General features: G+C 42.6%; 1 pseudogene; it reads left to right on the top strand.

The window, feature by feature from the left end:
- On the top strand, nucleotides 1-24,621 carry LOC117501455 (annotated as a pseudogene).
- Nucleotides 24,622-25,863: the final 1,242 nt, after the last annotated feature.

The following is a 25,863-nucleotide window of genomic DNA, read 5'->3' as shown; positions in this document are numbered from 1 at the left end:
ATGCCGGTCCCTGAGGACGTCCCCGCCATGCAGCGGTTCCTCAGTATGGTGAACTATCTCCGGAAATTTATCCCAAAACTCAGTGACCTAGCAGCACCTCTGAGACAGCTCACACACAGAGATACCGCATGGAGTTGGCTTCCACAGCACCAGCAAGTGTTTGACCACCTCAAATCATGCTTATCCAGCCCTCCTGTTCTATCCTACTACAATGTGAGAAAAGCAGTCACACTGACCTGTGATGCATCACGCTTAGGCCTCGGAGGTGCATGCCTACAGGATGACAAACCGGTAGCTTATATGTCTCGAACGCTCACAGACACAGAAACCCGTTATGCTCAGATTGAGAAGGAGCTGCTGGCTGTAGTGTTTGCATGCACCAAGTTCAGGGACTATATCTATGGGAAAGCACTGGTCGTCGAAACTGATCACCAACCTCTCGCCACAATCTTAGAGAAGTTGATCCACACAGCTCCCGCACGCATGCAAAGAATGCTGCTACTGTTACCGCTCCTCTTTCCTGTAACAGTGGAATGTGCTGTTCATTTCCAAACTGGACGCTGTGTTTTATCCGGGACATCGTCTGACTAGCACAGGAATTGTGAAAAGATGTGGACATCAGCACTTTTTCGGCACATTGAGACAGACGTGCGGAGGAATTCCGCGCGTCGTGGCGGTGCCGCATGGCGCAAAGCAACGCCGTGATGAAGCCTCACGGGACATGTTCTGGCATGTCCAGGCACATCCACAATTTCTCGGATAATCACTCGATGGAAAAACCACCAACAGCTGTCTGAACGCCATCTCAAAGCCGTCCTGTGAGACCAAAACGGAGGTGGTTTTGTCTCGCTCCAGTAGCGAATCCATCATGACGCGCAAAGCCTCCGCTCGGCTTTCCATGACAAAATCTCTTGTTAAAAGTGAAATCTGACGGAAAATGGTTGATGTCCAGCTCTTGTGATAACCAGAGAAATGGCACACAATGGTCACGGATCCAGACAGCCATCCGTTTAGAAATGAAATGGTCGTTCAGCCTGTCGATGGCGGCTTCGGAGCGCGGCATGCCCCACAGCCGCTGGGGGCTATCCTTAAAGCTACAGTAACACTCCTTATTCTCTACCAAGCCCATAACATTTTCACCGAAAGCCAGATAAATTTTTCTAATGGTTTCCAGCTGCCAGTCTGTAACAGTTTCTGAAAAAATTCTGACGGAAAAAAAGCCCAAATCATTCCACCATTTCCTGGCAATGAAACAACGACGAGGGGGCTGGACCACTCCTCACTCAAAGCCTGCTCACAGGCGAATGACGCAACCGACAGGCGTGGAAAACTCACGCATGCGCACAAGGGTTCAAGCTTGTCTGACGCAATCACACGTGATTCAAATCCATATGGTTTTTGAAAAAAATAATAAGGTCGGATACTTTTCTAAAAGTCGGATACTTTCTAGGCTGGATTATTGTAATTCATTATTATCAGGTTGTCCTAAAAGTTCCCTGAAAAGCCTTCAGTTAATTCAAAATGCTGCAGCTAGAGTACTGACGGGAACTAGAAGGAGAGAGCATATTTCACCCATATTGGCCTCTCTTCATTGGCTTCCTGTTAATTCTAGAATAGAATTTAAAATTCTTCTTACTTATAAGGTTTTGAATAATCAGGTCCCATCTTATCTTAGGGACCTCATTGTACGATATCACCCCAATAGAGCGCTTTGCTCTCAGACTGCAGGCTTACTTGTAGTTCCTAGGGTTTTTAAGAGTAGAATGGGAGGCAGAGCCTTCAGCTTTCAGGCTCCTCTCCTCTGGAACCAGCTCCCAATTCGGATCAGGGAGACAGACACCCTCTCTACTTTTAAGATTAGGCTTAAAACTTTCCTTTTTGCTAAAGCTTATAGTTAGGGCTGGATCAGGTGACCCTGAACCATCCCTTAGTTATGCTGCTATAGACTTAGACTGCTGGGGGGTTCCCATGATGCACTGAGTGTTTCTTTCTCTTTTTGCTCTGCATGCACCACTCTGCATTTAATCATTAGTGATTGATCTCTGCTCTCTTCCACAGCATGTCTTTTTCCTGGTTCTCTCCCTCAGCCCCAACCAGTCCCAGCAGAAGACTGCCCCTCCCTGAGCCTGGTTCTGCTGGAGGTTTCTTCCTGTTAAAAGGATGTATGGCTTTGCCTTACAATATAAAGCGCCTTGGGGCAACTGTTTGTTGTGATTTGGCGCTATATAAATAAAATTGCTTTGATTAGATTAATAGACCTCGTATGTGACACGAGCAGGTCGAATTTGCAAGCCCAACCCAAAGTATAGACAATGAACACTGGCATTGACAGTCCACAGACTAGAGACCACCTTCAAGAGTGGGACAGAGAAGTACTTTGGACTCTAAGGGTCTGTTATGTGTAAATGTTGTGTTCATGTAGGAAAACAAAGAGAGGGGGAGACTTTGTTGCGTTATGTTGTAAAGGTTGTTCTTAAAAAAAAGAAACTTTGGAAAAGAGTTTTACACTCCATCGCTCTCAAACTGAAATATTCACAGTTACTATCAATGTACTTGACCTGTTTGATTTTCATTTTCATCTTATTCATACGGGGAGTGATCAGCCTATTGGCTAGTTAAAGCAGCCATGTTAGGAATTATTCATATTTGTATGTTAATGTGTAAACACGTTTGTTTCCCCATAGAAGCACCAGCTAAAAGGGGAGGATGGAGCCCATTCTGGAGTTCAGTATGAACCTTATCAGACACTGTAACCAGACTGAATGCGCAGTGGCTTCCTGCTCGGTGTCAGGTTCTAGCTTGTGGGTTTTCTCGTACAGGTGCTGTGTGTTTGCTGCGGGGTGTTCAATAAAAGCCAGAAGTGGTTTTAAGTGTGGACCAGTCGCTTATTCTTCACACACACGTCGACACTTGACTTCAAGCAACTTGGATTCGAGGCCTTTCCACTCTTCCTCCACACTCTGGGATCATAATTTCCAAATTAAATGCAAAATTGGCTTTCATCTGGAAAGAGGACTTTGGACTTCTGAGCAATGGTCTTGTTCTTCTTCTCCTTAGGCCAGGTAAGAAACTTCTGACATTGACTGTGGTGCACTGGAACGCTTGTCACCCATTTCCTGGACATGTCCGCGCACTGACTCCAGCCTCAGTTCTGAGTTCATCGGAGGTAAAATACAAAAGTTATTTATTATTATTTATCTGCCACCTGCTCCTACCACAGAAAAAGAAAGAAAAAAGGCTGAAGTTTGTCAATGTTTTAGATGAACCATCACCATCACCAGCTGTTAATCCAAACATTGATTTGTCATCACAAACAGGTGATAATAATAGTTATAAATAAAACTAAATAAAATAAAATAATAGTTTTCAGTGTGAAATCATTTCACAAAGTGGTTCTACAGTTAGAAATAAACACAGTTTTGTCTGGTTAATTCTGAGTGACCAAATGACTGTGTGCTGAGTTCAACCTGAAACATGGTTCAAACACAGGCGTAAACAGCAGGTGGAATGTGAAGTTTAATCCCCCCTCCTGAATAATTCTATACACAGTGAAACAGGCAGAAACAGGGCTGTTGGACTCAAACCGCTCAATTACTCAACTCAGTCTGACGGCAGTTCGTGAGACTGGGTTACGAAAAGTACATTAATCTATGGGTTTGTGCCGGGGTACGAAAATGGGGCACTTTTCATGACTGGGGAATGAATTAATTTCGTGACGGGGCACGTAATGTGGGGTGACGGAGGGGGAGGGTCTGGGGGAGGTTATGGTTAGAATTAGGAGATTACACACACACACACACACACACACACACACACACACACACACACACACACACACACACACACACACACACACATCTTCAACTGCTTAGTCCATTTAAGGGTCGCGGGGGGGGCGGAGCCTATCCCAGCAGTCATAGAGTGCGAGTTAGGAGATTATAAATAGCTAAATAAAAAACGTGTCATGAAAACTAGGTGCTTTTCGTGACACGTTTTTATTTTTCAGGGGCACAAAAAATAAACGTGAGACTGGGCTGAAATTACTATCCAGTGCTTCACACTTGAAACCGTAAATGAACCAGTTCACTTCAAATCATTAACTCGCTGTTTCAAACTGCAGAAAACACAAAATGGAATAATGAAAATGAACAGTTTAATATTGTGAGATAGACCATTTAACTGAGACACACACACACAGAGAGCGAGAGAGAGAGAGAGAGAGACTAAATAGTAAATGGACTGCATTTATATAGCACTTTTCCATCTGCATCAGACGCTCAAAGTGAGGGAGCAACTAGGGGATTAACGACCTTGCCCAAGGGCCCTTAGTGATCCCAGTGAGGCTGGGATTTGAACCAAAGATCTTCTGGTCTCAAGCCCAATGCCTTAACCACTAGACCAGGGGTGGGCAATCATGTGCCATGAAGGGCCAAGACACTGCAGGTTTTCCTTCCTGCCAATCACCTCAGCAGGTGATTTCATTGATGACCAGGTGTTTATGTTCAGGGGAGAAGCTCATCAACAACCCACCTCCTGAGGTGATTGGTTGCAAGGAAAACCAGCAGTGTCTCGTCCCTCATTGCCCACCCCTGCACTAGACCATCACCTCCCCTAGTTGTAGACAACATAGTAGACTACTTAGTTGTTGGATAGCCAACATTTCAAGTGCATCCGTATTGCAGACTTTACAGTGAACACCCAGCGGTAGACGACGGCACCCTGCTCAGATATCTGCTGTCACTGCACCGACATCTCTGCTATTTTGGACTTGTGGGATAGCTCGCGCCCACAGATTGAGCTCGCCGGACTACTTTCGCCACACTCTCACGAGTGCCACTAGCTTAGTTTATGGCAAGCTAAACGTGGACGCTCTGCTCAGAGTACCGCTGTTGCCATAAACTAAGCTAGTGGCGCTCATGAAAGTATGCTCTTCCTCATCAAACTCCATCGTGTCAATGTTTACAATGTGCTTGAGCAATAACAGGTGAAGTTGCTCATAAACTTTAAGTTTCTTAAATATTTATTACGCCCACTCTTAAAAGTTCAGTTATCTTTATAATTTTATTAGTGGTAAATTCTGGAATTAATTTAGATGACATATACTCATTATCTGGGAACTACGTTTTGCGCAGGAATTCATGAAGCACGTTGGCCGCGGGCACGTACTAACACAGAATACCCAGAAACTGGACAGTTGTTCGGCCATAACGAGAGTGTTCACTTTTAGCTTGTCATAAGCTAAGCCAGTGGCGCTCGTGAGAGTGTGAGAAGACGGCTACGCTGTGTACTGACTTCTTGTTTTCAAAATAAAAATGTGTAATAATCAAACCAGATATATTGTGTTTAAAGCTCTTGAGAAGCTGAACAAGTCAACATGTAATAAGTCAACATGTCTATACCTGTTTTTCAATTACTCAATCATTGTACAATGGCAGTTCCTGGTCCTAGTGCCTTGAAGGTAACACACATTGCGCAATGATTTTGTTAATAAAAAAACAAAAACAACAAAAAAAAACTTTTATTTAAGTATGCCTACTACTACCAACTATTTTTTGATTTGCATGCTTAATTTACGTTTACTGGAGGCCTCTAGGATTTCAAGAGCCAGATCTCTCCTCTCCTCCATTTTTTTTTCTTGATGTGTAGAAGTCCATGTCAGGGATGACTGGGAACACCTTTATCAGGGCTTCTGCCATCTAAACAACATCAAATGCAGATACTTACAACATTAATGGGGGGAGCATATAATAAATTACATACACTCATGATCACTATTTAACAAACTTTTATTTCTATTCACACTATATGGTTCACATTATCTTTCACAAGAAAAATTTCTATCTCACATAATGAAAACATTGTTTTCGGCTTACCTTGACAACAGTGACTCCACAGCTGCTTCCATCTTGTTGGAATGAATGGATCATAACCCCCCCTTCCATTTTACATCCACCCATTCCATTTTTCCATGACAAGTCCTCATCATGAACCAATGTTTTCATTGATTACAAATTATTATAATTATTTCAGTAACAAGTAATCTAATGCGTTAATTTTTCCAAATCAGTAATCTGATTAAAGTTACTTCTCCAAGTCACTGTGCGTTACTGTTATTTTTGTATTGAGGGTCGATTGCAGCAGCTCATGGGTAGGCGGTCGCAGTTCGACGGCCCACTTTGGCTACAAAGCGTTTAATGCTGCAAGCTTTTCATCTGTTTTCTGCAGTGCAGGTCCAAGTTGAAAGAACAGCTGACCTCTCTCAAAGTGCGGTGATGGCAGCACTGCACTGAGCTTTATGAATACATAAATTTTTATAAATACATTTTTAATTTAAATAATAATAATAAATACATTTTTATTCTTTTTTCCTTTAAACTCTGTGCTGCTCCGTGTGTGTCCTCGCTAAAAACAGCTGATCCGCACACATTAACAAATGCTTGTTTTTTTCCACCCAAATGTACCTAAAGTCTCTTTCTGAGGATGACATGATGTTAAAAAAATGCTGATGAATGTAAAAACATTTCCTACCTGTTAATCTGGTTGTGCTTTTTCCATAAATACACGTCAATTCTTCCTGCTTAGATGACCATCCAGGGGCGAATCCAGACAGAAGGGGGGGGGGGGTGTTGAACGTGGGGTACCATGGCCCTTGCACAACACCCGTAGATTAGAGGCCCACTTTTTAAAACAATTTTTCATACTACTACTACTACTACTACTACTATTATAATTAAAAGAATTTTAATAAATAAAATGTTGAGAAAGAATTTAAATGTTAGAAAAATGTTTGAAAGAATTTAGTAGTTACAGTACATTTATAAACAATGTAGATTATAAATTTCAAGTTTTACTGTTACATGAGGTCAAGAAAGATGTCTATTTTTTTTATAAAACAAGTATTTATGTTCACTGAAGTCAAGAAAGGGTGAATATAAAGTGAGTAAACTGACAAAACTAGTTATCATTTTCATATTGAGGTGGCGGGGGGGTTTGTCGGCAGATCCTGAAAGTAACTAATAAAGTAACTCGTAACTAGTAATCTAACTTAGTTACTTTTAAAATTGAGTAATCGGTAAAGTAACTAAGTTACTTTTTCAAGGAGTAATCAGTAATTGGATTAGTTTTTCAAAGTAACTGTTGCAACACTGGACTGGAGTGCAGTTTAAGCAGAAACGAGGTGATAATTGGTGAATCGTTGCTGATGCTCCGAAATGACACATGCGCAGTGACAGCAGGGTGGACCGATTTTTAGGGGGGACCGTTTGGTCAGTGACACCGGGTTTCATTCCTGGTCATGCTCCTGTCTGTATCCATGTACATGACATTTCATCTGCACTCTCAGTCCACCCAGCTGTAAATGGATACAAGCCTTGAGTAGGGGAGGTAACCTGCATCAGAGTGGTGTCCCCTGCCCTTGTAGTTATGTCCACTAACAACAGAGGGTGACAGAGATGATGTTTTAAGTTAGTTGTGTTTACAGACTGAAGATGTCAAAAAGTGATGGACAGATGACAGGAAATTTTGTTGCGAGAGTGTTCTTGACTCAGACAAGAGTTTTGTTGTTCGCATTTCTTTTCATCTTGTATTGTGGCACTCTGACCTCATGATGTTATTGCAGTCTGGTGGGAATAAAAGTCAGAATTCTGACTGTTCTGGCAGCCAGCAGATGCCATAAATCCTTGTGTGTGTGCGTGTGTGTGTGTGCGCGTGTGTGCATGCACCTTCCAATGTAAATCTGTCAACACTTTGAGAAAGTTGATTTATCCTTTGAATTTTTGCAGTCTACACTAGTATGGACATTTTTGCTGAATTTTATGAAAATTAGGACAAAGTTTAGTTTGGTGCGTTTCAACTCGTGATTTCTTTGAACTCATAAATACATTTCTATCCCATCGTAGGTCCTTGTGAAGATAATCAGGTTGATGAGAGATGCCTTGGAGAATAACAATTGTTAGAGATTTTGTATATATGTTATCACTGTTAAACGTTTGTACATTTGCCTTCTTTCTCATGAGAACGGTGTTGTGCTGTTTTGCACTTCACCCTGAGAACGCACGTGTTATTCAACCTTTTTTAGCTTTGTCTTCTTTCTCATGAGAACGGTGTTGTGCTGTTTTGCACTTCACCCTGAGAACGTACGTGTTATTCAACCTTGTTTAGCTTTGTCTTCTTTCTCATGAGAACGGAGATGTGCTGTTTTGCACCTGTCTTAATGCAATCCTGAGAATTCAATTTTGTTTTGACGTTTGTGATGTGGTGTTTAGTGTGAAGGAGTGTGGAAGACAGGACACTTCAGGCAGATGCAGAACAGCTGATACCTGCAACAGACGAACGAGATGTGCTGACCTGAAGTGTTCTTCCTTACAGCTGCACTTATTGACGTATGCGTTTATGTTATGGGAAGAAACTTGTCTTGCGTCATTACCCCCACCCTTAGGACAAGTTTCTTGTTTATGTGATGAGGGCGTCTCTTAATAAAAAGAGCGGAAAAGCAGGCCAGACTTTAGTGTAGCCTTGGTGTACAGCCTGGCCGCACTCCGCGCGTAATATTTGACTTTCTGTCTCACTGGTGTTTCTTGACTCTGTTTGTCTTGTTAAAGGTTTTAAAAATGTTTGGAGGAGAAAATACCCAACACTGACTGGGGGCTCGTCCGGGATCTCAACAACACCGGAGGTGTCCGGCGGAGGTCGTCAAGTCCAGACGTAAATCCTTGGCCAAGGTCTGATCGATCGATTGATCGTGTCTGCAATTGTCGACCACCGTTGGCATCGTCTGGTTGACGAGATTTTCCCGAAGAAGACAGACAGGAAGTCGAGTCAGTGAGTAAAATTTCTTTGTAAACAGTACTGAGTGAGTGGTGATCAGATCACATAAAACAGTTAAATTCCGCAAGCGATGATACAGAATCGCCTGTTAATGCAAAGCAGTTAAACTCTGTAAGGAGGGCGGACTCCTCTGTTTATATACGCGTACCGGTAGGGGATAAAAGTGATCACATAAAACAGTTAAACTCCGTAAGCGATGATACAGAATCGTCTGTTAATGAAACACAGTTAAACTCTGTAAGGAGGACGGACTCCTCTACGGTTGCGAGGGACGCGCGTAGTTAAATTCCGGAAGGAGGATACGGACTCCTCTGTTTTAATACGTACAGGAAATCCCGGGTAGAAATATGTGCACTGTAAAAAGGCAGTTAAATTTGGCAGGGACGGCGGAGTCCCCTAAGGCAGGACATTAGTTAAATTTCACGGGAGGGCGAGCTCCCCTGACATAAGAATACGCGTATGATTATTAGGAGTGTTTCTATGTGTAAATAGTGTTTTGCGCAAGTGTAAATAACTGTGTGAAAGTGTAATACTTTGGACAACGTTAGTGACAACCGTGCGTGTGGAAGCAGCAGGCAAGTGATTCCGCTTCCTACGGGGAGGTGAAAGGAATCAACCACACGACGGCAAATTAATTGTCACGTCCAAAGAAAGTGTGAAAACTTCAGATTTAGAACACCCTAGGTGTGCCCCCGTCTGAAGTCCAAATTATAACAAGGGATAATAAAAATGGGGGGTAAGACGTCTAAAAATAAGGAAAATTTATCAACTGACGACTGGAAATTTATGGAAGCAAAAAATCCAAAAGCAACAAAGAAATTGGAGACCTGGATAAATAAACATGACTTTGACGGACGACTGAACCTGATCAGCATACAGAAGCTAAAGAAGGAGTTAGAACGGGAACATAAAGGTGATGAGAAAAAGATGCAGAAAGTAGGGGCAGATTTAGTGGCATTTTGGGAGGAAGAAGCAGAGAACAGACAGAAAGGAGCAGAGAAGCGACGATTAGAGAAAGCAAGGAAAAAGAAAGCTGTAGGTAAGGCAGAAGAAGATGTGATAATTCAGCACAGAGAGCCAGAACAGCCTCAACAATCACCGCCGGCTGGATCGTCGGTGACAAAGAGACCTTTATCTCCTCTACCAGAGGATGACGATGTACCGCCACCACAGTATGATTTGGCGGTAAAACCTAAGGTAAAAAGAGAAAAACCAGAAAAACCACAAACACGCAGTCAAGCGAAAGTGCCTACAGCCCCTCCCATGGTGGAACATAGTGATCAGGGAGGTGCCTATCCTATGATAGAAGTACCAAATCCTCGTGCAGGAACAGCAGGACAGCTACCAACCATGCTCGTTTATCGGACATGGAATGCTGATGATATCAAAGCAGCAGTCGACATGATACCATCGCCACATGTCGATATTGAGGGATTTATGCAGGATATAGAAAACATTAGAACATCTTACCACCTTAATGGACCTGAAGTCCAACAGGTGTGGATGAAAGCATGTGGCCCTAAATGGAGTCAGGTACGCGGAGACTGGAATCCTGCAGATCAACAAGGCGTACCACTGACACATGATGATCTAGTCTTGAAAACAAGAGTGGAAGCTATGATTACACGTGCAAAAGGAGTGTTAGGACCAAAGATAAATTATACTGAAATTACCAGGACAACTCAGAAAGAAGGAGAGCCATGGACAGAGTTTAGGTGCAGATTTGAGAATGTGTTTAGGGTCCATAGTGGCATATTGCCAGAAACACCTGTGTATGAACAACAATTGAAAAACGCTCTGATCCAACATTCCAATAAGGATATAAAAGCTTGGATACAGAAACACTGGATTGGATTGCCTACAGGCACATTGGAAGACACACATACACACTGCTGTCATGCAGAAGAAGTCTTAAAACAGAAAAAGACAAGAAACAGCGACAAAGGAGTGTATGTAGCACATGGAGATGATGAAATATATTACCAGCAGGGCAACTTAAGACAGCAGAAGCAGTGCAAACGCCCCAAAAAGCCATGGCAAAATAGACAAGGTGGACAGCCACAACGTCAAGGACCATGGCAACCACAACAGCAGGGAGGGCCACCACGTGGTCCCCTGATTTGTTGGAACTGTGGAAGAGAGGGACATATGTATAGAAATTGTCCAAATCCACCTACTGAGGGAGCAGCAGGGAGAATTCCACAACGGAATAATCCTCCGCAGCCACAGTATCCACAATGACTAGAATCCATAATCCATGATTCCATATCAGATAGGCAGTCTGAATCTGTATGTATGGATCTGTGTGCCTTGCTGGGAAATCCGGTACCAAAACCAGAAGTGACTTTGTTGGTAAATGGACGACCAGTGACATTCCTTTGTGATACAGGAGCATGTAGAACCACATGTAATGACAACATACCTGTCCATCAATTAAGCAACGAACTCTTTAGGGTTCGCTCTGCAAATGGACAAACATCAGACGTCCCTATCACCAAACCCATAACGTTGACAGATCCATTTGGCCTGACGTGTACTATGTCAGTGTTAAGCATGCCACAATGTCCAGTTAACCTCCTAGGACGAGACGGATTGACTGCATTGGGCTTGTCCATAATTGTGGAACAAGGGAAATTAGTTGTTGAACGCACAGGAGGCGTTAACATGGTAAGAGAAGAAAGCGCTGACCCCACATTCCACTATTACTATACATTTGACATCTCAGAAGAAGATGCTGCAGGATGGGGTAAAGATGTCGTCTTGCAAGCGACAGCCCTACTAAAAAATCCTGAACAACAGATGTCACCACCTGACCTGCATGTCACAATGTGGCATAAAGATCCTCCAGGTCCGGATGGTGACTATGAAACTAAATTGAAAAATGTTTCACCTGTGAAACTGACAATGACCGATTTGATTCATGATGGCAACTCAATAGCCGTCATAACAGTAACAGGCGCCACTGAAGATGTATCAAAATTGAAATTCACAGGTATGCCATTACATATGTCACTTTGTAAGCCATATTTGACAGAATGGCAAGAATTGGGACTGACAGTCATAACAGCTTTGTCAGCCTCTGATTGGAGTAGAGTTGGCCCACGAACGGAGTTCAGTCCATCAACCAAGTTGTATAAAGTGCTAGTTAATGTCTCATTGGTGCTGACAGCTGGAACACACATTGATGCGTCCACTTCACAATCCTGAGTGTTTCAGTTGAGTCCTGAAGAGGATGCTCTTCTCTCTTCAGTACCATCAGGATTGTGGACAACAGGTCCTTCAGACGTAGGACTGATTAAAAATGCACAACCTGTAGTTATAAGGCCAAAAACAGAATACAGACCATGTGTAAGACAGTATCCATTGAAACCTGATGCAATTGACGGAATCAGGCCAGTAATAGAGGATTTATTAACAGCAGGAGTAATAGTGCCATGTCCAGATTCACCATGTAACACACCCATATTTCCTGTGAAAAAGGCTCCGCCCTCAGTGGGGTGGAGAATGATTCAAGATCTGCAGGCAGTAAATGCTGCTGTGATTAAAAGAGCACCATGTGTCCCAGATCCACATACCTTGTTAAATTCGCTGAGACCAAATTCTAATAGTTTCTCAGTAATTGACATAAGTAATGCATTTTTCTCTGTGCCAGTGCATCCAGATAGTCAATTCTGGTTTGCTTTTACCTTTAAAGGACAATGATATACATTCACCAGATTACCGCAGGGTTACGCAGAGAGTCCAACTATTTATTCTCAAGTCATGTCAGCATGTTTAGCCAATTTTGTTCCACCGGCAGATAGCCAACTATTAGTGTATGTTGATGACATTTTGATTGCCTCTGACACACGAGAAAACTGCATAACTGACACAGTAGCATTATTATGTTTCTTATTTGATAATGGCCACAAAGTGAGTAAAAACAAAGTTCAGTTGTGTAGGGATAAAGTAAAATATTTAGGACATGAGTTATCAGCCACAGGGCGCACGATCCTGTCTGACAGGAAGGAAGCAATTTTGCACGCTCCAAAACCACAAACCAAAAAGCAGATGATGTCATTTCTTGGATTGACAAATTACTGCAGGGCATGGATTCCTTGCTATGCAGAGTTGACTAGTCCACTTTCTGATTTGATGTACAAAGATGATATTTCAATGTCAACCGTGTTGGAATGGAACAAAGATGCTGAGGAAGCCTTTGTAAAAGTAAAGCAAACATGAGTGTCATCCACAGTTTTGGCACTACCAGATTATAGTAAACCATTCATTCAAACAGTTGATTGTAAGAATAAGTTCATGACTAGTGTTTTGGTTCAAGTGTATGGCTCAAAATTGAGGCCAGTTGCCTACTACTCATCTAAATTGGATGCAGTAGCAAGTGCTTTACCACCATGCGTACAGGCTGTTGTTGCGGCCTCTATGGCTGTTCAAAGTAGCAGTAATGTTGTTCTATTCCATCAGTTGACATTGAAAGTTCCACATGCAGTCTCTGCACTTTTGTTGCAGACAAACATGAGCCTTTTGTCCCCAGCAAGACATCTTTCGTGCATGTCCTTGCTATTATCACAGCCACACCTTACGATAGAGCGATGTACAACATTGAATCCCTCCACATTGATACCTTTACCTGAGGATGGTGAGCCGCACAATTGTCTTGATGTAGCAACAGTTTGTACAAAAGCACGCCCAGACCTCCGGGACACACCCATCCCAAACAGTACAATCGTGTATGTGGATGGTTCTTCCACCAAAAATGCTTATGGACAAACGCAATCTGGATATGCTGTCGTCACAAATTCAGAAGTATTAGATTCTGCTTCATTGCCATCGTCATTTTCAGCACAAGCAGCTGAATTAGTTGCTTTAACTGCAGCTTGCTATCTGTTTGAAGGTACGGCTGTAACAATTTATACAGACAGCCAGTACGCTTTTAGCACAGTGCATGTGTTTGCAAAACTGTGGGAGGAGCGTGGAATGGTGACGTCTGGAAAGCCAGTGACTCATGCCACTCTCCTAACTGCCCTACTGCAAGCTGTGAAGTTGCCTCAACAAATTGCTATATGCAAATGTGCGGCTCACACCAATGGCTCTGACAGTGTTTCAAAAGGAAATGATTTTGCTGACAGAGCAGCAAAAGAGGCAGCAGCAGCTCCTTCTATTTTTGTTGTACAGGAAACTACCCCAGAGTTGCATTTAGGTCATACACTGCTTGCTGACATGCAACAGCAGGCAACTGACAGAGAGAAACAAATGTGGATAGCTAAAGGAGCTACGTATGCGAATGGCTTGTGCGTATGACCACAAAAGAAACCCATATTGCCAAAAAATATGTTTAAATGGGCAGCTATTATGAGCCATGGCGTGACGCATGTCTCATCAGGGGGTATGATATCGCAATTGCAATCTATTTTTTGTCTTTATGGGTTCGAAGCATATGCAAAACAGCATTGTAGAGCATGCATGATATGTGCAAAACACAACTCACAAGGCAATTTGAGACCCCAAAGAGGTAAATTTCCAACACCACAATATCCCTTTCAAGTGATTCATATGGATTATATACAGCTGAGTAAACATGAAGGGAAGGAATTTTGTTTAGTCATAATTGATGCCTTCTCAAAATGGGTAGAATTGTTCCCTACAAAACATGCAGATTCACTTACAGTGGCTAAAGCATTATGCAAGACATCATCCCACGATTTGGAATACCAGAAGCAGTCTATTCAGATAATGGAGCGCATTTTGTTAATGCAATAGTGCAATACGTAGGAGAAGCACTACAGGTTAATCTCAAAATCATTGTTCTTATCATCCACAAAGTGCCGGATTAGTGGAAAGGATGAATGGAACAGTAAAAAACAGACTTAGAAAGACAATGGAGGAAACAGGCAGACCATGGACACATTGTGTAGATTTGGTAAAAATGTATATAAACATAACTAGTACCATGGGGTTGACACCGTATGAAACATTGTTTGGCAGAAAATATCGATTGCCATATTATGGACAAATTTGGGATGTACCTGAGGAAGCCAATTTGGCGGATTACATGAGAAAAATGTTAGAAGGACAACGAGGGAGAGTTCCAAACACTGATGATCCCATTTCTCCACAGGAGGACCCTAAAGTGGTACCTGGAGACTGGGTGTTGATAAGAAGCATCAAGAGAAAACACTGGCATTCACCTAAATGGGAAGGGCCCTATCAAGTACTACTCACAACACCCACAGCTTTGAAAATTGGGGAAAGAAGTACATGGATTCATTTAACTCACTGTAAGAAAGTCATTTCTGCAGACACAGACAAACAGTAAGAACAGTAGGACAAGACTAGTAATAGTGTGTGAGCTTGGTGTTGAGATCCAGGTTAGACACGAAAGCTAGCAGAAGACATTAAGAAGCCACTGTTCTGAACATAGGTGTGCTGTAGTGTGCAGAAATGGCGAAAGAAAAAAATAAAAGAACGGGGGTTTCTGGACCCCACGGACAGTCCTTGTTATGCTACTTTTCTTTTTTGAATTGGGAGTATTATTAAAAGCCATGAGCACGGGACATGATAATAAGGATCACATCCGCAGATTGCAGAGACCAAAAAGAAGTAACAAAGACCCCAGTCCGATAATTAATGCCACAGTACATAGCTGTGATGGGAATAATGCATACCGATTTGGTGTACAGGCCTGCATTCCTAGAAATACTTCTGTGATCATCTCTGTACCATATAGTGCTCTTACCCATGGAATGCCGGATGGTGACAGAGGGACTAATTACGGAAATAGTTTCTCATGGTATATGACCAACGATCAACAAGATAGGAGATGGGAAACGTTGGTAGCCGATGAATGGAGTAGATGGACACCAAGATGGGCACAAACCGAGTGGGCTAAGTACCAGAGTCAAAGTCTCAAAATGTATCAAACAGATGATAAGCTGTCTATAGTGGTGAATACCACAGAAAAAGGAACCATATTCCCACCTGATATAGAGGGAGACTGTTGGTTGTTCCTCCTTTGGGTATACAAACAAGGAAAAGATCCGTATTTCCATTTCTTCCTCTGTGAAACAGATAGAGTACAGCAACCAATATTGACCGAATTAAGTACGTCAAAGGGGTGTCCATACAAGCAAAGGGGGTGTCCATACAAGCAAAGGGGGTGTCTGTACAAGGCACAAAAGACATGAAGGCAGATGACTGGTTCCTAGTAACTACTGGAATTAGTGGACAAAATAACAATTGGCTTTTAATGGCAGAACAAGCAGGACTAGCAGCAAAGAAGGACTGTGTTGTATGTATGGGACCCAGACCTATATTACAGGTAATACCGGCAGCATTACCCAAAGACTGTCTACTGACTGCTATGACACAGACATACATTGCGGCAAACAACAAATGTTCTAAGTGGGACAAGATCTATCCAGTGACCAAATTGACTAAGATTAAACCTTTATTCTCAAGCAAAGTTGGGCATGCTAACCATACATGTGTACACTTGACAGGGACAAGTAAGACTTTGGGTAGCTTAAACCACACCGCCTGGTGTAAGAATGTGGTCCATAGTACTCCCACATTCAAACCTGTCGGGAGGAGTGACGTATGGTGGTGGTGTGGGGATAACAGAATCTTTGACAGACTGCCACGAAATGTGTCAGGTTATTGTGCATTAATATCATTATTGTTACCAGTTGAAGCCATACCCATGACCCCTGAAGACGTTACGACATATGCAGCCTCTCTTATTCCTGAAGATTGGCAGAAAGGCGTAGCCAGACATAGAGTGAAAAGAGATTGGAAAGGAGTGGGAAATCCAACATATATTGACGCAATAGGAGTCCCCAGGGGAGTGCCTGACGAGTATAAACTGGTTAATCAAATAGCAGCTGGATTCGAATCTTCCATCTGTTGGTGGTGCTCAATTAATAAAAACGTGGACAGAATAAACTACATCCACTACAATGTACAGAAATTAGGAAATTGGACTGAGGAAGGATTTAAGGCTGTCCATTCACAGTTAGAAGCCACGTCCCTTATGGCCTTCCAGAATCGCATTGCTCTGGATATGTTGTTGGCAGAGAAAGGAGGTGTTTGTGCCATGTTCGGAGAACAATGCTGCACATTCATTCCCAACAACACAGCTGCAGACGGCAGTCTCACTCAAGCCATTGACGGGCTGAGGACGTTGAACAGGAAGATGAAAGAGCACAGTGGAGTAAACACCGAAGGCTGGGATTGGTGGCTGGAAGGGATGGGAAAATGGAGGTCTTTGATTTCTTCACTATTAGTGTCTATAGCAGTATTTGCTGCAATTCTAACATTGTGTGGATGTTGTTGTATTCCATGTCTCCGAGGCCTTGTAAATAGAATGATAACCACAGCAATAAGTCCAGGACCAGGAGGGGGTCCAGCATCATATCCACTTCTGGGGACAGATGACGACAAGGAGGACGATGGCTCTCCTGACCTGTACCCAGACCAATGGAAGTATGATGACCCAGACACCGATGATGGTGACAATGATGACATCACCTCTGGGGTGTAAGCCTAGAGAAAACATACCATGATGAACCTCTTAGTGAAAATCTCAAAAAGAAGTGCTAAGCTGAGTGATGCCTACTGTACGTTTTAACAGGCGATAAACAGGAGGGGAATGTTAGAGATTTTGTATATATGTTATCACTGTTAAACGTTTGTACATTTGCCTTCTTTCTCATGAGAACGGTGTTGTGCTGTTTTGCACTTCACCCTGAGAACGTACGTGTTATTCAACCTTTTTTAGCTTTGTCTTCTTTCTCATGAGAACGGTGTTGTGCTGTTTTGCACTTCACCCTGAGAACGTACGTGTTATTCAACCTTGTTTAGCTTTGTCTTCTTTCTCATGAGAACGGAGATGTGCTGTTTTGCACCTGTCTTAATGCAATCCTGAGAATTCAATTTTGTTTTGACGTTTGTGATGTGGTGTTTAGTGTGAAGGAGTGTGGAAGACAGGACACTTCAGGCAGATGCAGAACAGCTGATACCTGCAACAGACGAACGAGATGTGCTGACCTGAAGTGTTCTTCCTTACAGCTGCACTTATTGACGTATGCGTTTATGTTATGGGAAGAAACTTGTCTTGCGTCATTACCCCCACCCTTAGGACAAGTTTCTTGTTTATGTGATGAGGGCGTCTCTTAATAAAAAGAGCGGAAAAGCAGGCCAGACTTTAGTGTAGCCTTGGTGTACAGCCTGGCCGCACTCCGCGCGTAATATTTGACTTTCTGTCTCACTGGTGTTTCTTGACTCTGTTTGTCTTGTTAAAGGTTTTAAAAATGTTTGGAGGAGAAAATACCCAACAACAATAATAACAGAAGGCCACATTTTCTCTTGGCTAAACTGATCAGTAACTTTTATTGATTAGCTAAATGACTGCATTGATCATCAGATTTACTTAATCTGTGTTTCCAGGTCTGCACAGTGGTGTGGTTCTATCAGAAGCACTCCGGCAGCTCTGAGGACACCAGAGTGCTGATGGATCACCGTGGCATCAACCATCTGGACAGCAGTCAGGTCCCTCACAGCGACAACCTGCAAAGCCGAACCTCCATCAATCTGTTCAGTCTTCTGATTTTCAGGGCGGGGCCTGATGATTCTGGCATATATATCTGTGGTTCTGCCCAAAAGGACTATTTCTTTGCCTATGATGTGGACATCCAGGAGGCAAGAAAGCTCAGCTTCTTTTCAAGGTGACCATAAGACAAAAGCCTTGATAATTTACTGCAAAACTGGGTAACTGCACAGAATTATGGGGGCTTTGGTGGGAGAATGTGTTCTAATGAGTTCTCTTCTACTTAAGCTTCTCTGATAAAATAAAATAAATTCACAGATTTGTCAGTTGAAGCTGTTTAACTGGTTCCCATGATGCTTTTGTGCTTGCAGTCCAAAGGAAGAGGGCACGGTGCTGCCGGGTCATGAAGCAAGAACCTCCACTCAGCTCTACAACCAGCCCTGGACGGTGTGTGACCGCTGTGGCGTTTCCAGGCAAGCAGTTTCATGTGGGTCTGTGCTACGTGGACTCTGACTACCTGCTTGCACGCCACAGACGGATCGACCACAAATACACCTCGTGTGGCTCGGGGGTGGTGCCCAAGACCTTTAGCCAGTTGAAGCAGGACAATGGCGGAGCTGAGATGGAGGTCAGAAGCTGTTAAGTGTCCTGTCCACCTCAGCCTGCTACACCCTCTAAACTACAAACTGTCATGTCAATTATTGGTTACAGGTAAGTTTACAGAGAACATGCTGATGCTGAGAAGAATGATTAAACAAGGGATTCAAACTACCACCCTGGGGGCACATCTGGACTGTAAATCTTTGTAGCTTTAGCGAAGCTCCAAAATCAGAGGACGTTTCCTGCAGGATTTCATTCATTTGGCTCAGCAGCACTGTGTCAGCAGCACTGTGGCAGCCGTCAGTAAAATATCTCTTTGTGAATCTAACAGGAAGGTTGACCTGGAGCACAGCAACTGTGGTGTTAAAACAAACATGTGTGACCACATGGCCACCCGTAAATCTGGTGGCCATCAAATCAATCAATCAAATCAAATATTCTTTATTGCCCCTGCAGGGAAAATTTTTTCTTGGGGAAAAAGTGTAACAGCAGCTGCAGAGCAATGCATGACAGAGACACAGATAAAACACAGATAAAACAAGCAATCCAAGATTTCTGACATCCGCGAATCCGGATCCAGATCACCTCCAAAGTGCAGTGGAGTCTTCCATGCCCTAATGTCTATCTGTGGTAAAAAAGTGGGTGAGAATTCGTGAACAGGGTTGGGAGGGTTACTTTAAAAATGTATTCCAATACAGTTACTAGTTACCTGTTGAAAAATGTAATCAGTAACGTAATCCAAGTACCATAATATTAAAGTAATGTAATTTGATTACTTTCAATTACTTCTGGATTACTCCAATATCAAATATGTTAATACAGAGAAAAGAAACTAAATAGAAATAGTCTTGACTACATAGTACAGTTTATTAAGCAAAAATAAATTGTTTCTGTTACATGGCATACTCTGTTTTACTTCACATTATGAATTAAGAGCGCCACAATATTGTTTTAAACACACCCAGTGTTCACCTGCTAAATTTTCAACAAAAAATGCCAAACAAATGAAGGATAATGAAAACTCAGGCGTGTGCGAATCAATTTGTAATTAAAAGTGGCTTGCAGAACAAAATATAAAACCAAAAAGAGTCTACTACTTGTTACAGTAAATTCGCACCATGTTTGACATATCAGTCCACTTATTGAACTTTCAAAATAAGAACAAAAGCATAATGAAAACCCATCCATCCATCCATCTTCTACCTCTTAGTCCAATTAAGGGTCGCGGGGGGCTGGAGCCTATCCCAGCAGTCATAGAGCGCGAGGCGGGGTACACCCAGGACAGGACGCCAGTCTGTCGCAGAGCCACAAATAGACAAACAAACACAGACACACCCACACACACACCTACGGACAATTTTAAAGATTCCAATCCACCTAATCCGCATGTCTTTGGATGTGGGAGGAAACCAGAGCACCGGAGGAAACCCACGCAAACACGGGGAGAACATGCAAACTCCACACAGAAAGGCCACGGGAAGTGAACCCACAACCTTCTCACTGTGAGGCAACAGTGCTAACCACTAAGCACTGTGCTGCCCTATAATGAAAACCATTAAGTAAATCCTGTCATTAAGGAGGCGTGGTCACCATTTTAATTCCGGGCAAGTTAGTGATTTGCGTGCATAGAAGTTCAAGAAACAGGTGGAATATGCCGGAAAGCTGCGCATGTTGGCAAAGCCACAAACGGAGGAACAAGGGAGACAATATTTCCTTCCATAAGTAAGTGGTTTTGGTTCTTCTTGTCACTTTGTGATATTTGGATGATAAACAGCTGTATGTTTCCTGCCGTGTTGCCCGATGACACGGACCATTAACTCTTCACTTATGTCGAGTTCATATTTTCCACTGCTAGACCAATGTCTAGTTAAAATACTTGTCGTTAGTGATTAAAATTGTTCGACAAGACTGGGGATTTTTTTTAATTTGCACCTTAAAATAATGAGAGTATAATGACCCGCGCTGTGCCGCTCACAGTCACACCCACACAGAGAGATGTGTACACACACCACTGACTTCATGAATGAAACTCGGTCAATAAAGGAAAATTGTGTAAAAATATAATATGTATATAAATGTATTGTAATGGTTTTAGGAGCTGCGTTGAGCAGCAGCTTCAGGACGAACAGCGCAGATCCGTGTAACTTTCAACACTAATATTTGGGAATGCATGTGTGTCAGAGTAAGTTTAATACTTTCCTGACATAATTTAATGTAATTTAATTTTACTGGCTCGATATCCAGGTAATTTTTTTAACATGTATTTTGCGAGCATTTTTCTGAGTGTGTTCAGTCGCAGATCTCCATTGAAAATGCATTAACATCCAGGTACTTCATCAATATTTTGCCCGGTTAGGAGACGTCATGTCGCTGTCCATGAAGGGACGTTTTCGTTTCAAAGAAAAAAAAATTATATACAGATAACAGGGTTCTAGCTAGGATAAAATTTTAGTGTAGTGGTAATGTCGAGGGAGCGAAGCGACCGGGGGGGCGGCAGGTACGACAGCCCAAGTCCCTTCATCATGTCCATAAGGCTGGGGTTTGTTGACTGGGCAATCTCATTCTGGGTTAGCCAGTACATGGTCCTCAGTGAGGCAATCGGAGTCCGTGGACATTTTTAAGTCAAGACTTAAAACCTATTTTTATTCTCTTTCTTATGAGTATTTTTTATTTTATGTTTTATTCTTTTACTTCTGTTTTTAATTAGGTATTTGATTTTTTTTTAATTTGTATTTATTTATTTTAATTTTTTATGTTGAACTGTTCTGCGTGAGGCACCTTGAGACGGCTTTTGTTGTAATTTGGCGCTTTATAAGATGACTAAATTGAACAACATTTTATTGAGTCTTAAAGTAAATAAATATGAAATTGGTTACTGGATCCTTAAATCTGGACATAATAAACTCTACATGGTGGATCCTTGATCTCTGGACATAAACAGAAATAAAATCTGTTAGTTTTTGTCAAAAGCATTTCCTTTCAGACATTATTATTGGCATGAATGTATTTCCATAAATCTGAGCTGAGCTCTTGCAGATGTGCTGCAGGTCAGGCTTATAAAGAATGCCGGACGTCTCATTTTGGGAGGAAAAAACGTTTTAGTCGATTGTACGTTATTGTCTGTTTTGCAACGTTTGTAAGAGGTGTCATTTTATTTAAAGCGGCGATTCGTTTTGAAGTTATTAATTCCGAGCATTTGAAGCTGTGACAAAACGGAGGCCGATTCTCGTTTCTCGACTGCAACAAGACCAGAGTCCCAGTTAGTGACTTTAATCCACACAAAAGTGACTCATGATATTTTAATGGCTTTCAGAGGGGTTAAGAAACGGACTTACCAGAGCAGCGTATCAGAGAGCCACGAGCCATTGGCATTGCTTCGATTCACGCTTCAAACTGGAGTCGCGCTGCAGAAACGGTTGATTACAGACGCTGTATTGAAAATCGTAACGGTCCAAAATTATAGCGTAACGGGCCGTAACGCAAGTTTGCGCTAGCTAGAACCCTGGATAATATCATAAAATGCATTAAAATTGTAATCCTGCGAAGTAATCCCTATTTTTACTAAATATACCTGTAATCTGACGTCTTTTTTTTCTGTAACTGTAGCGGAATACAGTTACCTTTTTTTGTATCCTAATTACGTAACGCCGTTACATGTATTCCGTTACTCCCCAAGCCTGTCCGTGAAGTAGTTTTTTTTTTTTTTATGTGATCCTTCAAAACGTATATAAAGTAAAATCTTGTTGCAGAATACGGATCTGGATCACCTTCAAAATTGAATGGAGTCTTCCGTCCCCTAATATCTATCTGGTGAAAATTTCGTCAAAATCCGTGCAGTTGTTTTTACGTAATCCTGCTAACAGACAAATAAATAAACAATGATTTTATTATGTCCTTGGTGGACGTAATAATTAAAACTGAGGTATAAAACCTGCCCTAAAACAACCTAAATTCATCATCATGAAAGATTTGTGGTGTTGCCGCCATATTGCTTTTTAGGACGTTGACTTCCTTAAGTAACAGTCAATATACCAGCAGTGCAGCTATTTTCAAAATTCTGTTGCACTATAATAAAAATTCCTGTTGTGTACATTACATGTTTCAGTACGAGCTGAATGTGTAAAGAATTTGATACATTTCTCTTTTCTCTCTTGCAGTTCCTCCTCCGAGCCAGCGGGACTGCCGGTGTATTATCTGGCCCGCTCGGCTGAGCACGTCCTGACCCTGGGCTGTCCCGGGGCGTGACCCAACCTGGCAGTGGCCTGGGACAGAGGATCTCAACCCGTTTACCGTTCGCAGCACTTGGCCGGTGGTAGCATCCGTACCACGTCCAACCGGGTGCACATCAACACGGGACACCACCTGGTGTTCACACCTGCCAAAATTGTGGACTCAGGTAGTTTTGACTTTACTGAAAATACATTTATTTGTTTCTGTGGAAGTTTATTTTTTTTATGGTTATTGAGTCTGATTTCTAATTTTGTGCTGGCTGAGCGGACATCGGGCTGCTGAGATTCAATTGTTGCTCTACGTGCAATTAGGATGACATCAGTCATTGACCTCTCACCCTGAATTCCTGTCAGCCCTCAGGACTGCGTTGACATCGTATGACAGCCATTTTTTGGGTGTTCCTGTTGATCAGGATTGGAATCCAAATTTTCAGAGACTCAGTCAAATAACATTTTGATTAAACTTATATTCTGAAAACATGTTTGTGATTCATATATTTTATACACATGACATCATTAATGTATCTCAAGAAGCTACGCCATTTAGACAGAATATTTCACTTTGGCTGTATTCATAAGAGGATGTACCTGTCAGGAACTCGGTCCAGTCCTTGTATCAAGGCAAATTTCCATTTTATTAGAATAATGGTGTAATTGAAGATATTTCCAAAAGTCCCCCTTATCATTTCTATGATACAGCAGCAGGTAAAATGAGTATTGAACATGTCACATTTTTCTCAGTAAATATATTTCTGAAGGTGCTACTGACATGAAAGTTTCAACAGATGCCAATGCCTGGAAAGCCCTAGGGAGACAACCAGGGGGCATCCTCACCGAGATGCCCAAACCATCTCAGCTGGCTCCTTTTGATGTGAAGAAGTAGCAGCTCTACTCTGAGTCCCTGCCAAATAGTCGAGCTTCTCACCCTGCCCCTGAGTGTAAGCCCAGATACCCGATGGAGGAATTTTATTTCCACCACTTGTGTCCTCAGCGTTTTTCTTTCGGTTATTACCCAACGTTCATGACCATATGTGAGGATAGAAGCATAAATCAACTGGTGAATTGAGTATCTCACCTTCTGGCTCAGCTTCTTCTTCACCACAAGGGTCTGGTACAGCGTTTGCAAAACATCAGACGTTGCCCCAATCCATCTATCAATCTAACACTCCAACTTACACACACTCCTGAACAAGACCCTGAGATATTTAAACTCCACTTGGGGCAATCACTCCCCTGACCCAGTGGGGCCAATCCACCCTTTTCTGTCAGAGGACCATGGTCTCAGACTTAGAGGTGCTGATTTTCATCCCAGTCACCTCACAGTCGGTCTCAAACCTGCTCAGTGCCCATCGGAGGTCAATGTCTGAAGCCAACAGAGCCACATCATCTGCAAAAGGCAAAACTCTGGACATCCCCTGGGAGTAGGCTGCCAGGCACATGTCAGTCTGTGGGCCCCGCGTCTCCCTGGAATCAATCCCATGAACTTCTTGTTTTGAGGCAACAGTGCTAACCACTGATCCACAGTGCTGCTCAATTTACCACTCTATTCCTCTGAATTGCATCTAGTTAACAAGTTTCCATCATTCAAAACTCTAGCAAAACCTACAACCCAGATTTTTTTTTTTTTAAATAATTATTTTGCAAGCTTTAATGGGTCAAAGTTTTTAACTATTCCTTCCCCTTCAAAGCTTAAGGCCCCCTGACACAAGCATGTCTTTGATTCATGCAGTAGCACGCACGTCATCATGATGATCCTACTCGCTGTGATCCCAGCTGGACGCCGTTCTTTCTTCTATCGGCTGCCACGCACTCGGCGCTGGACGCTGTGTATATAAAATAATTATGTCATGTCAGATTAATCATTTTCTCTGCAAATTGGCCGCTGAAAACAACTATAATCACTCCCTGAATTACAGAGGACCGCTCCAGCTTCACCCGTTCACGCACGCATGTGCCTAACAAGCTGCAAAAAGCATTTTGAGCCATCTAAAAAGGTAATTATTTGTCAGGTTTACATTGTCATGGCTTGGTAAAACAGTTGTGTGTTCTTTCCTTCTTGTGTGCAGCTGTTAAAGTATGTTTGTGATAGATTTAACATCTTGTTATAATCGTTCAGACAAGCTGCGCTCTGATGCGATCCGCTGACGTCACCACTCGCTCTGTTCACTTCTTTACTCCACTTGACGAGTTGCACATCGGTCATGTTGGTGATTAGATCACACCACGTAGCACGGCATCTATGCGTGAAAGATTTTTTGAACGTCAAAATTTTCTGTGCGCAATAGCACGCACGGGCGCCCCTCTGGCGTCCTGTCTGCACCAGTTAAAGACGAGTTTATGCTCCAGCACGACACAGGTCGTGCTAGTGCATGAGTCAAAGGCATGCTCATGTCAGGGGGCCTTTACAAAGGCAAACTGTTCTTCACTCTCTGATCCCTCATTCATTGCCCTCTTGGATTCCTTATTTACCCCCCGACACCCAAGTACTATTTTCCTCTTCCAAATCATCCACATTCCAACTACTCTCCCTGTTCTCCTGCCATTCCTAAGAGTAAGGAATACCAGCGAGAGTATTGTATACCTGACCCATACAGGCCATCGGACGCTACCCGTGCAAAATATTCCCTCCTCTAGCTCCACTTATCATACACAAAAGTTTAAAAGTGT

Source organism: Thalassophryne amazonica, chromosome 20 (assembly GCF_902500255.1).
Source record: "Thalassophryne amazonica chromosome 20, fThaAma1.1, whole genome shotgun sequence".
NCBI classification, from domain to species: domain Eukaryota; kingdom Metazoa; phylum Chordata; class Actinopteri; order Batrachoidiformes; family Batrachoididae; genus Thalassophryne; species Thalassophryne amazonica.
This window is presented reverse-complemented; position numbering and strand designations above follow the sequence as displayed.